Here is a 16,011-nt window from a genome sequence, read left to right on the forward strand (position 1 = left end):
GAATCTTGCTATGGAAAAGTTCTGTTAATAAGCTTAGAGGAATTCTATTTCTTTTAGGATTATGAGTACTGAAAGTTATCCAATATATGGAGGATTGAACTTGGTATTGTGACTCCAATTCACTCCTGCTATAATATGTATTGCTTGTTTGGAATATTCTACATAAAACCTTACCCACTGGTCTGCAAAGGTCTGCTCGTTTTAGTTCCAAATATATACCTATTGTTTGGAAAGTGCTTAGACTGATGTAAAAACATAAAACTGGACAAATTTTCATTCCCATTGAGTCATATTCTGATGAATGTGGCTGAAACCATGGCTAAAAACCAAGTTCCAATCCATTTTCTTGTTAGAGAACTTCTCAAACAATACAAATAACTTAACAGGTGCTGATGAATGAAATAACCCAGAATTTTTTTTTTTACATTTTTATTATTTTCCAGGTTTTTCACGGAGCCAAATTAAACCAACATGTTTAAAAAACCAAGTTACATTTTTACATTTTTATTACCTTCGATGGTATAACTCTTATTTTACTTTTATTGTACTTATGCTCTGACATCACGTGTGAAATGGGTTCATTCCCGCTCACATGTGCACTCTTCCATTTAGGCACTTTTATGTTTAAATTTATTCACATTTTCCACCTCACTACACTTTATGGCTTCATCACCTTCTAGGTGACGGCCAACACAACTCGATTCGAAGTCCAGGTAAACATTCTGGGTCAGGGTGTGTCACGCCCATCCTCCTCTTTTTATCTTTCGAGACATTTCTTTATTTTTGCCCCTTAATTTTCCTTGGATTTATTAAGGATAGTTTATCTTGATTTTCTGTTGTAATTTTCTTCTAATTAGTTGTAGAACAGATAAGACTGTTATGCTTAGTTGGCAAGTGTATAGTTGCTTAGTTGGCAAATGTATAACTCTATATATACCAATGATGTACTCTAATTATTTTTCAAATGAAACAGTTTTCCTAATATGGTATCTTTCGCCTTTGTCTGACGACCGACTCCAATTCTTTTCGATCATTTTCTTCCTTGAGTCTTCCTTCTTACATTTCCATCATTTTTCTCTCTGAAACCCTAATTTCTAGCAATGGCGCCTGCTGTTTCTCCCTTATCTGATTCTACATCACATGTTCATCCAATTTCGGTGACAAATTTGTGCCCTAATTCCTTTGGCACCACCTCTACAGCTTCGATTATGATTCAGAACATCGGCTCAATGGTCCCGATCAAGCTCACTACCATCAATTATCTAACATGGAGTGCACTGTTTGCTCCGATCTTTCGACGCTATAATCTCACTGGCATTGTTGATGGCTCGATTGAAGCTCCGCCTAAAGTTCTTCAAGATACCTCTGGAAATCAGATCTTGAATCATGTGTACATCGCCTGGTATGAGAATGATCAAAACATTCTTATCTGGATCAACTCAACTCTATTTGAATCTTTGATTCTATACACTGTTGGTGTAAATTCATCTTGAGAGCTATGGTTCAAGCTTGAATCGCGCCTTGCAGCGGTTTCCCAATCTCATATTCATGAACTTCGATCTCGCATTCGCAACATCTCCAAAGGTGAATCCACTGCTGCCTCCTATCTTCAGCAAATTGAAGAAATTGTTGATGCTCTTGCCAGCGCCGAAGCTTTGGTTGAGGATTCTGACCTCATCTCTATCACGCTCCATGGCCTGCCGCCTGAGTATGATTCCTTTGTTGATGCGATTCAATTTCGTCTCGGTTCTACAACAATCGATGAACATCATGGCTTGCTTCTTAGCAAAGAAATTTAACTGGCGAATCGCAAGAAAGCCACTACATCTTCTGGTATTTTCCAGGCTTTCACTTCGAATCTTGGCTCATCAACTGGTCTTCTGCCTACACCAACCTCCAATTCTGGATTTCAAGCTTTTCTTGCTCAGAATTCTTCTTATTTCAATCAGTATAAAGGTCGTTATCAAGATCACAAGCAGTCAAATCCTAGATCTTCACAAACAAGAACCATTTCTCTGGCTATCATGGCAACAATCAGCGTTCCAATTACAATCGCAACACTCAACGGAATCATCGTGGAGGTCGCTCAGGCTTCAATTCTTTTGGAAAACGACTCATTTGTCAAATATGCCGCCAATATGATCATGAAGCTTCTGAATGTCCACATCGTCTTAGTCCTTAGTTTGGTAACATAAATTCTCAGGTTCCTATGTGTGCTAACACTTCTCATAATGGCTCTACTTTAAGGCTTCTTGACTCATGCGCAAGCTCACACATGACAAGTTCCTTGGCAAATCTCCAAAATCCAGAACCTTACACAGGCCCTAAACAAGTATATATTGGTGATGAAAAAGGTTTGCCTATCTCTCATTCTAGCTCTTCCTACATACATACCCCTCATCATCGTTTTGCTTTGAATAATATGTTACATGTTCTTGATTTAAAGCAAGATTTACTCTCTGCCAATCAATTTACACTTGATAATTGGTGTTCAATTCACCTTTATCCTTTTCACTTCACTGTGAAGGATCTTACTTCGGCGATGACTTTTTTTAAAAGCCCTATGGAAAATGGATTTTATCAATTCTCTGCCTATGTCAATGATGGTTCACACAAGCTTTATGCAGCCACTGTTAAAGCTTTTCCAGAGGTTTGGCATCAAAGATTGGGCCATACCTTTTTCAAAGTCTTAAATAAACTTGTCTCTAAGTCTAGTCATCCTATTTCTACTAGTATGAATAAAACTCTCTGTCCAAATTGTGCAACGGGTAAAAGTTCCAAACTCCCTTTTGTATCTGTCTCTAGTGTTACAACTAGACCATTAGAACTTTTGCATGCAGATGTTTGGGGTCTAGCTCTACTTCTCTCTGTATTTGGTTATAGATATTATCTCCTTATAGTGGATGATTTCAATCGTTATTGTTGGTTCTTCCTTATTAAATGTAAATCTGAGGTGTTCAAAACCTTTGTTGAATTCAAAGCTCTTGCTGAATCTTTGTTACATACTACAATTGTTACATTGAGATCTGATTCTAGAGGTGAATTTGTCAGTTCTATGTTCACTCAATTTCTTAAGGATAATGGTATTCATCATCAACTATCTTGCCCTCACACACCAGTGCAAAATGGTTGTGTGGAGCGCAAGCATAAACACATAGTGGAAACTGCTCGAACACTTTTAGCTGCTTCTCATGTTCCCCATATTTACTAGGTTGCCTACCATGTCTAGATCTTGCCCTTGGGAAAATCTATTCAAAAAGTATCCAGATTATACAACACTGAAAGTGTTTGGGTGCATGTGTTTTCCTTGGTTAAAACCATATGCTGCTTCTAAACTTGAGCCTAAAAGTAAGCCCTGTGTCTTTCTTGGCTATAGTCTCAATCATAAGGGCTATAGGTGTCTTGACATTCAATTTAGAAAGGTCTATATCTCGAGACATGTCATATTAGATGAATTGACCTTCCCATTTCATCAAGTCTCTCAAGCTTTACCTTCCATACCATCAACCACTACTCTTTCATCTTCAATACCTTCCACTATTATCTTTACCAAACACCATACAACCCCTAATCCTTCCCCACCTATACACCCGATTACACCCTTCTACAATCACAACTTTTCACCTCTCCAACCTACCTCTCCCACCTCAATTTATCAGCATTCTTTACCTATACAACCATTACTACCTCAGAGCAATCACCCATGCAAACCCGATCCAAATCAGGTATTTTTAAGCCTAAGGCTTATTCAGCCACTAAACATCATCTTCTTTCTCACACATCTTCTGATTTTCTTCCCATAACTTATATCCAAGCCTTAAAACATTCTCACTGGAGACAGGCCATGCAGGAGGAATTTAATGCATTAGTCAATGGCAATACTTGGTCTCTTGTTCCTCCTCACCCATCTCAAAATCTTGTTGGATGTAAATGGGTGTTTTGCATTAAAAAGAAAGCAGATGGAACTATTGACCGCTATAAAGCACGGTTAGTCGCAAAGGGTTTCCATCAACAGAAAGGTTTAGACTACACAGAAACCTTCAGTCTTATGGCAAAATAAGTAACTATAAGGCTTTTTCTCACTCTTGCATCTCAATATGACTGGTTTCTAAATCAGTTAGATGTCGGTAATGCCTTTTTGCATGGAACTCTCTTTGAAACTGTGTGCATGTAGCAACCATCTGGTTTTCAAGATCCTACTGAGCCTAATCATGTTTGCAAGTTACACAAGAGTCTTTATGGCCTTAAGCAAGCTCCTCGTGCCTTGTATGAGAGACTTCATGGTGCAATTAAATCTATGGGAATTTGTGGTTCACAAAATGATTACTCCCTTTTTGTCAAGAAGGATCATTCTCTGGTGTTCATTCTTGTATATATGGGTGACATTTTAGTCACAGGTCCATCTTCCCAACCTTGCAAGGATACAATAGCTCAACTCAGTGCTCTATTTCTAATCAAGGATCTGGGTCCTCTTCATTTTTTTTCTTAGCATTGAGGTCAAAAAGTCCTCTTTTGGAATCTTTATATCTCAGACTAAATATATCCTTGATTTGCTTACCAAGACAAACATGGCAGCTGCAAAACCATGTGCTACACCTCTTAGTACATCTAAGATGGATCACTCTTCTCCCTTGCTCTCTAATCTAGAAGAATACAGATCAATTGTAAGAGGCCTGCAATATCTTACTTGGTTAAGACCTGACCTTTCTTTTACTGTTAACTTGGTTTGTCAATTTATGCATCAACCAAGACAATCACATTTCCAGGCAGTCAAAAGAATATTGAGATATCTGAAAAGCACACTTGATCTTGGTCTCTGGTTTCCAAAAACCTCAAGTTCTCTCATTGTTAATGCTTTCTCAGATGCAAATTGGGTAGGGTGTACACTAGATAGAAGATCCACAGGTGGTTATTGCATTTTTCTGGGCAACTCTCTCATCAGTTGAAGTGCTAAAAAGCAGCCAACTGTGGCTCGTTCCTCCACTAAAGTAGAATATCTCTCCTTAGCAAACACCACTACTGAAATGACATGGCTTTGCAAGTTACTAGTTGATGTTGGTGTGTCTCTATCATGTTCTCCAAAATTGTGGTGTGATAACATTTCTGCGATCTCCTTAGCTAAGAATCCCTTATTTCATGTACGGACCAAACATGTGGAGATTGACTATCACTATATAAGGGAAAAAGTTCTCTCCAATGCTGTCACCGTTCAGTTTGTGTGTTCATAGGACCAAATCGCAGATATTTGCACCAAATCTCTATCCAAGTCTCGTTTTTTGCTTCTCAGAGACAAACTATCACTTCGGTTGCCTACGTTCAGTTTGAGCGAGCATATTAAGGATAGTTTATCTTGATTTTCTGTTGTAATTCTCTTGTATTTAGTTGTAGGATAGATAGAACTATTGTGCTTAGTTGGCAAGTGTATAGCTGCTTAGTTGGCAAATGTATAGCTATATATATACCAATGACATACTCTAATTATTTTTCAAATGAAACAATTTTCCTAATAGGATTTATTCAATTTTACCGCTAAAAGAGGAGTTGTAGCACAAAGATAAAATGAGAGCGCGAAAATCATTTTCTTTAAAAAATGAGTTGCACATCTTCTAGTGTATACATCGGGAACTCCATTTATAGGACTATTGGAGGGGTCTTTTGTGTGACTTACTTTGTATGATGTTTCAACAGTCTAAACAAAACCATTTATACTTCAACCCTCCATTTAAAAAATTATTTTTGCAAAAATTAAACAAATGCAAAAAAACTATTAATACATCGAATTGTAGACTTGTAGTGAAGAAAATTGACAAATTCGGTACTTCAAATCATATGATTTCCAATTTTAGTGATTTTTTGTAAGATGATATTTTGAGGAAATTCTAAATGTTATCTTTGAAATACAAAGTAAATTAAATATTAAACTGTAATCACGCATATATAATCAAGGAAACTGATTCTTCCCCATAATAATATTTTTACACTAGCTTTGCTTCAGTTAATTTACAATGAGGAATTAAATTAGGGACATATCTGTGACATTACTTTTTATACACAAGTTTTTGTGGGACTCACTTTGTAATGTATTTTAACCATTTGAAATGTCTATCTTTTAGGGTGTCTGCCTATCACTCAAATTCAAAATGATACGACTATTGGATTAAGAGTTTAGGATTTCCTTTTAGAATCGTATTGGTACATTTTCTTCACCATAAATGAATGTCTTAATAATTTTAGATTTGTCCAATTTTTTGCAAGAATGGCTTATGAATAATATTCTAAAAGATAACTGTTTGAATCACTAAAATACATTACGATGCCGGCCCTGGCCCCACAAAACTTGTGTTAGAAGTTGTGTGAAAAAGTGATGTCATAAATCCGTCCCCATTAAATTATATATGTTTGATAAACAGTTTAGTAGGAAAAATAACCCTGAAAATAAATAAGATGTTAATACAACAATCAGCTAGTAGGAAGTGTAAACAGAGAGGGAGAAAAGCATGTACACAGAGAGGAAGAAGAAAATGTATTTACTATCTTTCACATTACTTTCTAACACAGATTACATTGTGTATATATCTAACTATATTGCTTAGTTATTAAGCTAACATAAGACTCTTAAGATATTGACACTTGTCACAATCTTACACCACAGAATCTTAACCAACTTAACTAACAGTACATATATAGTTAACATTCTCCCTCAATCTCAGATGGGGGCTTGCCAAGTCGGAGATTGTAGCAGTGTGTTTGATATAAAGGAGTAGACAATCCCTTCGTAAGAATATCAGCAAACTGTTCATTGGAGGAAACAAAGTGGACTTGCAGAAGCTGCTTGGCTACCCTTTCACGGACAAAGTGGACATCGACCTCAATATGTTTGGTCCACTGATGCATTACAGGATTGTAAGCAAGAGATATCGCAGAAAGATTGTCACAATAGAGGGTTGTTAGAGAAGAAGTATCAATTTTGAGGAAGTGAAGAATCTGTTTAATCCAATCAATTTCTGCAGAAGTACTGGAGAGTGCTCGATATTCAGCTTCAGTAGAGGAACGAGAAACTGTATTTTGTTTCTTAGACGACCAAGAAATGGGATTTGATCCGAGAAACACAACTAGACCAGTAGTAAATCGCCTGTCATTAGGGTCCCCAGCCCAATCAGCATCACTAAAAGCACGAAGTGTCAAGTCTCCTGTGTTAAACTGAATACCAAGCTCTGCAGTACCTTTTAAATATCTCAGAATTCACTTCACAGCAGCAAAATGAGAGTCCATAGGGCAGTGCATGAACTGACAAACCTGATGAACCGAGAAGGAGATATCAGGCCTGGTGAAAGTGAGGTATTGGAGTGCACCCACAATGCTACGATAGAGAGAAGGATTATTAAAGGGATGTCCATCATCTTTCAATAACCTGTTGTAAGGTAAGCAAGGTGTGGAGCATGGTTTAGAATAAACCATGTCAGCTTTAGCCAGCAAATCTGACACATATTTAGACTGAGACAGAAACATTCCACAAGCATTCTGTTTAATTTGAATCCCAAGGAAGTAGTGAAGGGGGCCAAGATCTTTAATATCAAATTCCTTGGTCAAAGCATGAATTACTGCATCAAAAAGAACAGAATCACTGCCTGTGAGTATAATATCGTCAACATAAAGAAGAAGAATAACCACAGAATGCCCATCATGCTTGACAAACAAAGACGGATCAGAATATGTGGAAAGAAACCCCAGAGAAGGAAGAAAAGCAGTGAATCTCTCATTCCATGCTCTCGGGGCCTGTTTCAAGCCATACAAAGACTTATGCAATAGACAGACATGAGTAGGATTGTAGGGGTCACTGAATCCTGGTGGTTGAGACATATACACCTCCTCATTAAGAATGCCATGAAGAAAAGCATTCTTCACATCGAGTTGACGCAAAGACCACCCAAAGTGCGCTGCCAGGGCTAAGACCAACCTCACAGTTGTAGGCTTGACAACAGGGCTAAATGTTTCTCCATAGTCAATACCCTCTTCTTGGTTGAAACCTTTAGCAACAAGCCTTGCTTTGTACCGAGAAATAGAGCCATCCGCATGTTTCTTAATCTTGAAGACCCACTTGCAACCTACCAGATTCTTGTTATGAGGTAATGGGACCAAAGACCAAGTATGTTGTGTTTGAAGAGCAACCAACTCTTCATTCATAGCAGATAACCATAAAGGGGACTTGAGAGCAGACTTGTAGGTGGCAGGTTCTGTTTGAGATAAATCAGCAGATGCAGCATCATGAACTACAGAAAGAAAGGCCTTCTTCTTCGAAATACCACTTTTTGCTCTTGTCTGCATAGAATGAGTGTTCATAGGGGGAATAGGGAGAAGAGGTTGCAATCTGTCAGGTTGAAATTCAGATTGGATAGCAACACCAGTAGCATGAGAAGTCTCAGTATGAGGTGCAGTGACCATCTCAGAGCAGGACTCATTGGGAACCTCAGGAGCCACAGGGAAGGAAGAAGAGACTTGTTGTCCTGGGGATGCAGTAATGGATTGTAAAGAATGCAAAGAACCACTATGTCGATTTGAAGATGGGGATGACATGTTCTCAGGCATAGGAGTAGATGTGGGAAGGGACACAATATGACTATCACCATTAACAAATATAAATGGAGATGAGTTCACAGATGTATATGGGGATTTAATGGATGCAGGACAGGGAACAGACAAGGTGGGATAAGGAAAGTCGAACTCATCAAAAATAACATGTCTGGAAATATAAAACCTGGTATGGACAAGATCATAACAAATGAACCCTTTGTAGTTGGAAGCATATCCGAGAAAAATGCATTTGATTGTCTTGGGTTGTAACTTTGTACTATTATATGGTTTGAGTAAAGGAAAAACTGAACAACCAAATATTCTAAGGTGATTAACATCAGGAATCTCATGAAACAACAATTCAAAAGGAGATTTGTGATAAAGAGTGGGGGAGGGCATGTGATTTATAAGGTAGACAGCAGTTTGGACTGCAAAAGACCAGAAAAGTGAAGGTAAAGAAGCTGTTTGCAAAAGTGTTATAGCTGTTTCAATGATATGCCTGTGCTTCCTTTCAGCTAACCCATTTTGCTCGGGTGTGTAAGGGCAGGACAGTTGATGTTTGATGCCTTTGTCCAACAGAAAATTTTGAAATGACTTACTAAGATATTCCTCTCCACCATCACTCTGTAATGATTTAATAGATGTGGAGAAATGATTGAAAACAAAATTGGAAAAACCAACAAACGTGGAGAAAACATCACTTTTATTAAGAAGGGGAAACAACCAACAATGTCTAGTGCATTCATCAATGAATGTCACATAGTACCTAAAACCATCTATGGAAGTACAAGGAGAAGGACCCCATACATCACTGTGAATGACTTCAAAGGGGTGCAGAGACTTTGACACAGACTTAACAAAGGGCAATTTACAGAATTTGCCTTCCAGACAAGTATGACACATCACAGACACTGAATCAGGTAAAACAAACAGATTACACTTCTTCAACATTAACGAGATCACAGAATTAGACGGGTGACCTAATCTACTATGCCAGAGACTAGAAGATACTTGACAGCCAAGATAGGCAGCTTGAGGTTGAGAAGCAATAGGTCGAACGCGTGCTGGAAGTGGTATGGGATATAATCCATTACTGCATTTCCCTTGAAAGAGAATCCTCCCTGTGACTTTGTCCTGGATCCAAAAACAGGAAGCATCATATATTAGCCTACAATGATTATCCAAGCACAGTTTATGCACAGATAAAAGGTTCTGAGATATGCCAGGAACACAAAGAATAGACTTGAGTTGTAAGGGTTTTAAGAAAGTAGGAAGAGTGGAGGAACCAATATGAGATATGGATAAACCTGCCCCACTCGCAGTCTGAATCGTTTCATTGGCAGGGTATAGAGATGCCAAGGACAGATTACTCAAATCAGCTGTCATATGGGAAGATGCTCCAGAGTCAGTGAGCCAAGTTTGTTGAAGAGAATCACTGGACTGATGATGTTGTGATGGAGAAACATGCATTGCAGTCGGACCTGGAGGAGAGGAATTAGAGTTCCTGAAATGACAGAATTTTGCATTGTGATTCTTCTTCCCACATATTTGACAGCCCTCAGAAACTGTATTATCAACACTCCTAAATCTGCAAGTAGGAGCGAGATGTCCAAACTTGCCACAAATTTGACAAGAAGTGCTCGAAAAATCCTGTTGCTGTGGTGGAGAAGCACCAAGAATACCAGGAGCAGAATTCACATTATAATGGCCATAAGTGGTCTTGGAGCTCCCAAAACGAGAATGAGGATGATACTGAAATTTGCCTTTGTATTTGTTCTTACTATAAGATGGCTTAAACCCAGAAGGAACAGAAGAATATACTGTAGACTGAGAAGAACCACCATAAGACGCAGTATTCGAATGATCCTCAGCTTTGGAACTAGTGCCATTATTCCGAGCAACCATGGCAGACAAGAAAGGTGTAATCGGAATGTTCTCAACCATGGCTTCCTCAGCAAGTAACTGAGACCGGAGATCTTTCATGGAGATAACATTCTCACGACCTCGAACAATTGATCTCAAAGTATTATATTCAGAGGATAGACCATTCAAAGTCAAAATCACAATGTCATCATCATCAAACTGAACCCCAGCAGCAAACAGATAATCACGAGCTTCTTTAATACGTTGCAAATAGATCGAAATCGAATCAGTACCTTTCTTGATGTTTTGTAATTCAGATTTCATCTGAAAGATCGTAGCTCGAGTTACAATGGAAAATTGTTCTTTAAGACGCTGCCATAAGTCACGAGCGCTGGAACTACCAATTGCACAAGAGACTGCTGAAGGAGATAGAGTAGCTGTAAGCAATTGCATCAATGCCCGATCGTGCATTTTCCAGATCTTGAAGTCATCACTTTCAGTCGAAGAGGAAACATCACTTGAAGGAGGAAATGAACCTTCAGAAACAGGCACAGTAAATTGAGCAGGACACGGATGAGAGCCATCCACAAAACCCATAAGGCCATGGCCTTCAAGCAACAATTCAATCTGAAAATTCCAAGTGAGATAATTGGAATCATCGAGTTTGACAGTCACAGAAGAAGAAATCGTGGAGATAAGAGAGGTGATAGGAGATTGAAGAATCTGCAGTTGAGTCGAAGTCACCATCGCAGACGAAGAAGAAAGAAACCCAGATGAAAAATTTCTCAGGGGAATTCGAACAAACACTTGGTGTGCAAAGAAAAAGATGCACCCAGCCGGAGACACAGAGAAGAACCAAGATCCCGAAAAGAAGAAAAACCAGATCGGTGATGCAGAATGGTGAGCGGAAGCAGAAGAACGAGATCGAGAAACCTTCAAGCCGAAGGCTTTTCAGGCTCTGATACCATGCAAACAGAGAGGGAGAAAAGCATGTACACAGAGAGGAAGAAGAAAATGTATTTACTATCTTTCACATTACTTTCTAACACAGATTACATTGTGTATATATTGCTTAGTTATTAAGCTAACATAAGACTCTTAAGATATTGACACTTGTCACAATCTTACACCACAGAATCTTAACCAACGTAACTAACAGTACATATATAGTTAACAGGAAGTACCAGGAAGTGTCACTGTATTAAACAACAAGGCTTATCTGCAAATCATGTGGTTGGGAGTACTCTCATATTTTCGCCGATCAGTTTCAAGGATATGCTCTGCAATCGTCCTTTGTATGACAGCATCCGGCATGATCCCGCTCATTAACATACGCCCATACAACACGAGGCCTTCTGCCGCTCTTCCTACCTTGCAGTAACCACGAATCAGAATCCCGCATGCTATTACATCGGGCACAATGAAATGCAAGGGATGCTTTCTCCACAAGCAAGTCCTCTTTTGCAAAGACCGTCAATGAGGATGCTATAACTGACTACATTCAGAGAGACGCTTTTAAGCATCTCTTCGAGTAGTTCAAAGGCACTTTTCGTGTTTTCAGACTTGAAATAACCGTCAATCAGACAACTATATGTGATCAAATTAGGTTCAGGATCTTTTTCCAGCATTGTATCGAACATCAACATTGCATCGTCCATTTTACCTTCTTTACAAAATGCATCAATCAATATAGCGCAAGTAATGGCATTGGGTTTGCACTGCCCCTGTACCATCTCTTCAAAAAGTTGAAGATCCACGTCTAACCTTCTCTGAAAGCAATAACCAGAAATCATTGTGTTGTATGTAATAATATCAGGTTCTGGACCACTTTCAGCAAGCTGCTCAAAGACTTCCTGCGCAGCGTCTACACAACTTTCTTTGAACAGCATATTAATGAGGACATTATAAATGGCAATATCGGGATTTACTCCATTGATTCACATCATCTAAAAAATCCAGAGTCCAGCACGTACATGTTTCTGTTTGCAGCAACCATCAATCAATGTGCAATATGTTACAACATCGGGTAGGAAACCCTTCTTTACTGATTTGAAGAAAAACACCAATGCATCGTTTAATCTCCCTAGTTCAGAAATACCCTTAATAAGCACGGTCTACGTCACCAGATCTGGTCTTATGTTATAAACTCCCAGTTGGATGTACACCTTCACAGCATCCCTCAATCGTTTCAATCTGCAGCAACCATCTATTAACATGTTGAAAGTATAGACATTGAGCTTAATGCCCCTATACACAGCTTGAAAGAACCTAAGAGCATCACCCATCAGCCCATTTTTGCAAAGGCCATTTAATAACACACCGTAAAGAATAATATCAGGTTCATAGCCCGTCTTGATCATACTCTCGTACAGCTGAAATGCATCTTTTAAATTACCTATTCTGCACATTCCGTCAATCAAACTACTATAATTAAGTCAGAACCGATGGCACACAACCACACTCCAAAATCTGACCAGATAATCCACAAGCCTCAGCGAACTTCCCATCCTGACACATGCCGTTTATAAGAATGGTGTAACTAACAGAGTTTGGCGAGATCCCCTGTTTCAGCATTCTTCGGTAGAACTCCACTGACTTCGCCAAAACTCCAAGTCTCACATATGCATCCATAACGGAACTGAAAATGACTACATCCAACTTAATCCTGCTATCCAATGCCACAGAGAAAAGCCGAAGCCCCTCTTCTAATCTCCCTGCCTTAAAATAACCATCAACTAGAATACTATATACAACCAAGTCAGGACTGATACCCTTCTCTATCATAACCTTATAAAGCTTGTTTGCCTCTACCAATTTCCCGTCTTTACAATACGTGTTAACCATCGTGCTAAACGTGACCACATTTGACTTCGGACCAACCCTTAGTAATAGAGTAAAGAAATCTCCGTCGCCTCCTATCTGATTTTCTTTACAAAGACGTTTTAAACTCTTGATAGAAGCAACAATGTCAAGCACAAAGCCTCTGTCAATCAATCATAACAAACTCATACACAGAAAACTGTTGGCCTCTCAATGCATTACAGATTTCTCCATATGTATGGAGAATCACGTGGACACGGTCCGAATCAACCAAACAAGTCCGCATTCTTGACAACGCATAAGGAGACACCGGCACTCCCAATTTATACATACGACCGAATGCATCAACAGACGAATCCAACATTCCATTTCGACAAAAATTCTCAATCAGAAAGCTACAAACAAGACTAAAATCGGAGCTATGGTTCTGAAAACAATCAGAAAATGCATCAAAGAAGTGAAACTGAGTCCCGAACTGGCCTACCGATGTTTTGAAAAGGCGGGAAACCGGAGCGAGCATCCGGTGGCGGAGCAACAGGTGAATGAGGGCGCAGAAGGAGTGCGGGTGGTGGTGCAAGCCGAGGGAGCCGCAGGCCCAATCGAAGAAGCGGAGGGCGGTAATGGGGTTGGATTGGAGGCAGAGGAGAGGATGGGGTGGAGGTGGCGGGGTTGTAATTTGGAGAGAAAAAGAGGGTTTAAGAGTTTGGGGTCGTCTTGGAGGAAGGCGTTGGAGATGTGGTGGATCAGGGTTTTGGATGAGAATAAGGACGAAGTCGATTAGGGGAGGAGAAAGCGGCACGCGACGTCGAAATTGTCGGCGTTTGGGGACTTGAAGTCGATAAAGTCGATGGGGGTTCAGAGGAGAAGCACTTGCCAGCATGACATACGTTGATCACGCCACCGTCACCACCATCACCAAGGGCCAGTTGCATAGTTATAGGTGTGTGCCCATTACCTGTTTGATGAAATGCCCAGAAAAATTATATGAAAAAAATATTATCAGAATTTTTAAATGTAAAAATGTAATATTTTATTAAAATAAACAGTATCATAATCTTTTCATCAAAGTTCTAAAAAAAAATAGTGTTTTGAATTTTTATTTAAGTAATACTTTACTATTTAATATTGAAATTCTAATTTGATGGATTCGCTTATAGCAGTTTAATTTTAAAATTTACCTCTATTAACTCAAGAAAAAAAAAAGAAAGTTTAAACGAAAAAAGGCAAATGATCATTTTGCTGGCGTTGAATCACATGACTGTCCGGAGGAAGATGTTACAAAATTCTGCTGATGGTTATTCAAAGATTGTAGATTTGCTAAGCCGGTTTGCAATTCATCATATGAATGTTAGCTTCTCCTGCAGATAGGTACTGAAGCAGTCCCAAACAAACCCTAAATTTAAATGACAGAGTCATCTCTTCAATTGTTGTTTACTTTATAGATCTTCTTTGAACAATCTTTAAAGATTGGGATTGAAAGAGAATTAGATTTCTTGCTTCCTTGAGGCCGTCTTTGTTACAACACTTTTACAGATTTCTTTTGGTGCCATTCATCTTGAGTAGTCTGTAGCTTTGTAACGAGTGTGGCGGCCTGTTCTTGCATCTTTTTGTTTGATTTGGTCCAAGCTTTCCGTGTTTTGTTTTGTTGTAGGTTTGTTTTTATGGATTTCTTGTCCTTCCCCTGTTGTAGTTTATACTTCCATCTTCTATAAATTTTCGTTTCCTATCGAACAAATTGTTTCCGAAGACAAGTTTACTAATACATGAATTATTTCTCAATGAAATTACAGCTAAGAGCTCATGTACCAGCAAGTTCTGCGTCGGTTTGCCTATTTTAATGCTATACAAATAAGTGAGCCAGCCCCGCTGAAGGAGTTGATCGCGTTGGCACTAAAAGAGGGGGAGGATCCAGAATGCAGTGTGAATAATGAACTGAATGAGAAGATTGCAGAGGTAATGTATGTGCCCTCTGTTCCAATATAGTGATATGTTAAAGTACTGTTCAGTCCTACAAGATGATCTTAAATTTTTAGAAGTATTTATACCAAGTACAGCTAGATAGTAAGAAAGGATCTGAACCATTGTCCAGCATTAAAAGGAGAAATCGTGTATATTCGAGGGTGATGGGAATCTTGATGTAGTGTGATTAAAACCAATGACACGAATAGATTGAGGATTTATCTCCTAGAATTCTACCTTTGCTTTGTGCTTGGATTGGAAGGTGTCTTTTACTGCTGCTCAAGTCAGCAATCATGACAGAGTTTATAGGAAATACAGAGAAAACTAAGTTAGGGTGAAGAAATGTAGTAAGAGTAGGGCTGTAGGGGTACGTTTCAATTTGCGAAACTGCATTCAGCATATCGATGGAGGTTCCTAGGTATCTCTACGGTTGTTGTTTTATCTTCCAAAACGTCATACCCTTTTTCTTCCATTGGTGCTTTAATATCCGGCCACAGGGATCTCCAGGTATTTGATTGATGGTATTCAGTTTTGGGATTAATTTTTTTCAATTTGAAAAAGACCAAAACTTGATCAAATAAGAGTAAACTTGTTTGGTCAGGGAATTAGAACTGAATGAATCGATTCGGTTGAAATAAGTTTGAAAACATCTCGTTTGAGCCAGACACGGGCTTGTTTTCCACAGTCGGTACTGCTGGGAACAAGGATGTCATTTCGTGATTTAATGCCAGCCTGGAATTGATTCGCAGAGTCACCGGTTATTTCTCTCAAGTACCTTGGAGTGATTTTTGGTGTCGC

At 38.9% G+C, this 16,011-nt stretch overlaps 1 pseudogene; it reads right to left on the minus strand.

Annotated features, from left to right (window-relative positions):
- Positions 1–11,467: 11,467 nt before the first annotated feature.
- Positions 11,468–14,016, minus strand: LOC148691448 (uncharacterized; annotated as a pseudogene).
- Positions 14,017–16,011: the final 1,995 nt, after the last annotated feature.

This window comes from Pyrus communis, chromosome 14 (assembly GCF_041283825.1).
Source record: "Pyrus communis isolate YQ-2024b chromosome 14, ASM4128382v1, whole genome shotgun sequence".
NCBI lineage: Eukaryota > Viridiplantae > Streptophyta > Magnoliopsida > Rosales > Rosaceae > Pyrus > Pyrus communis.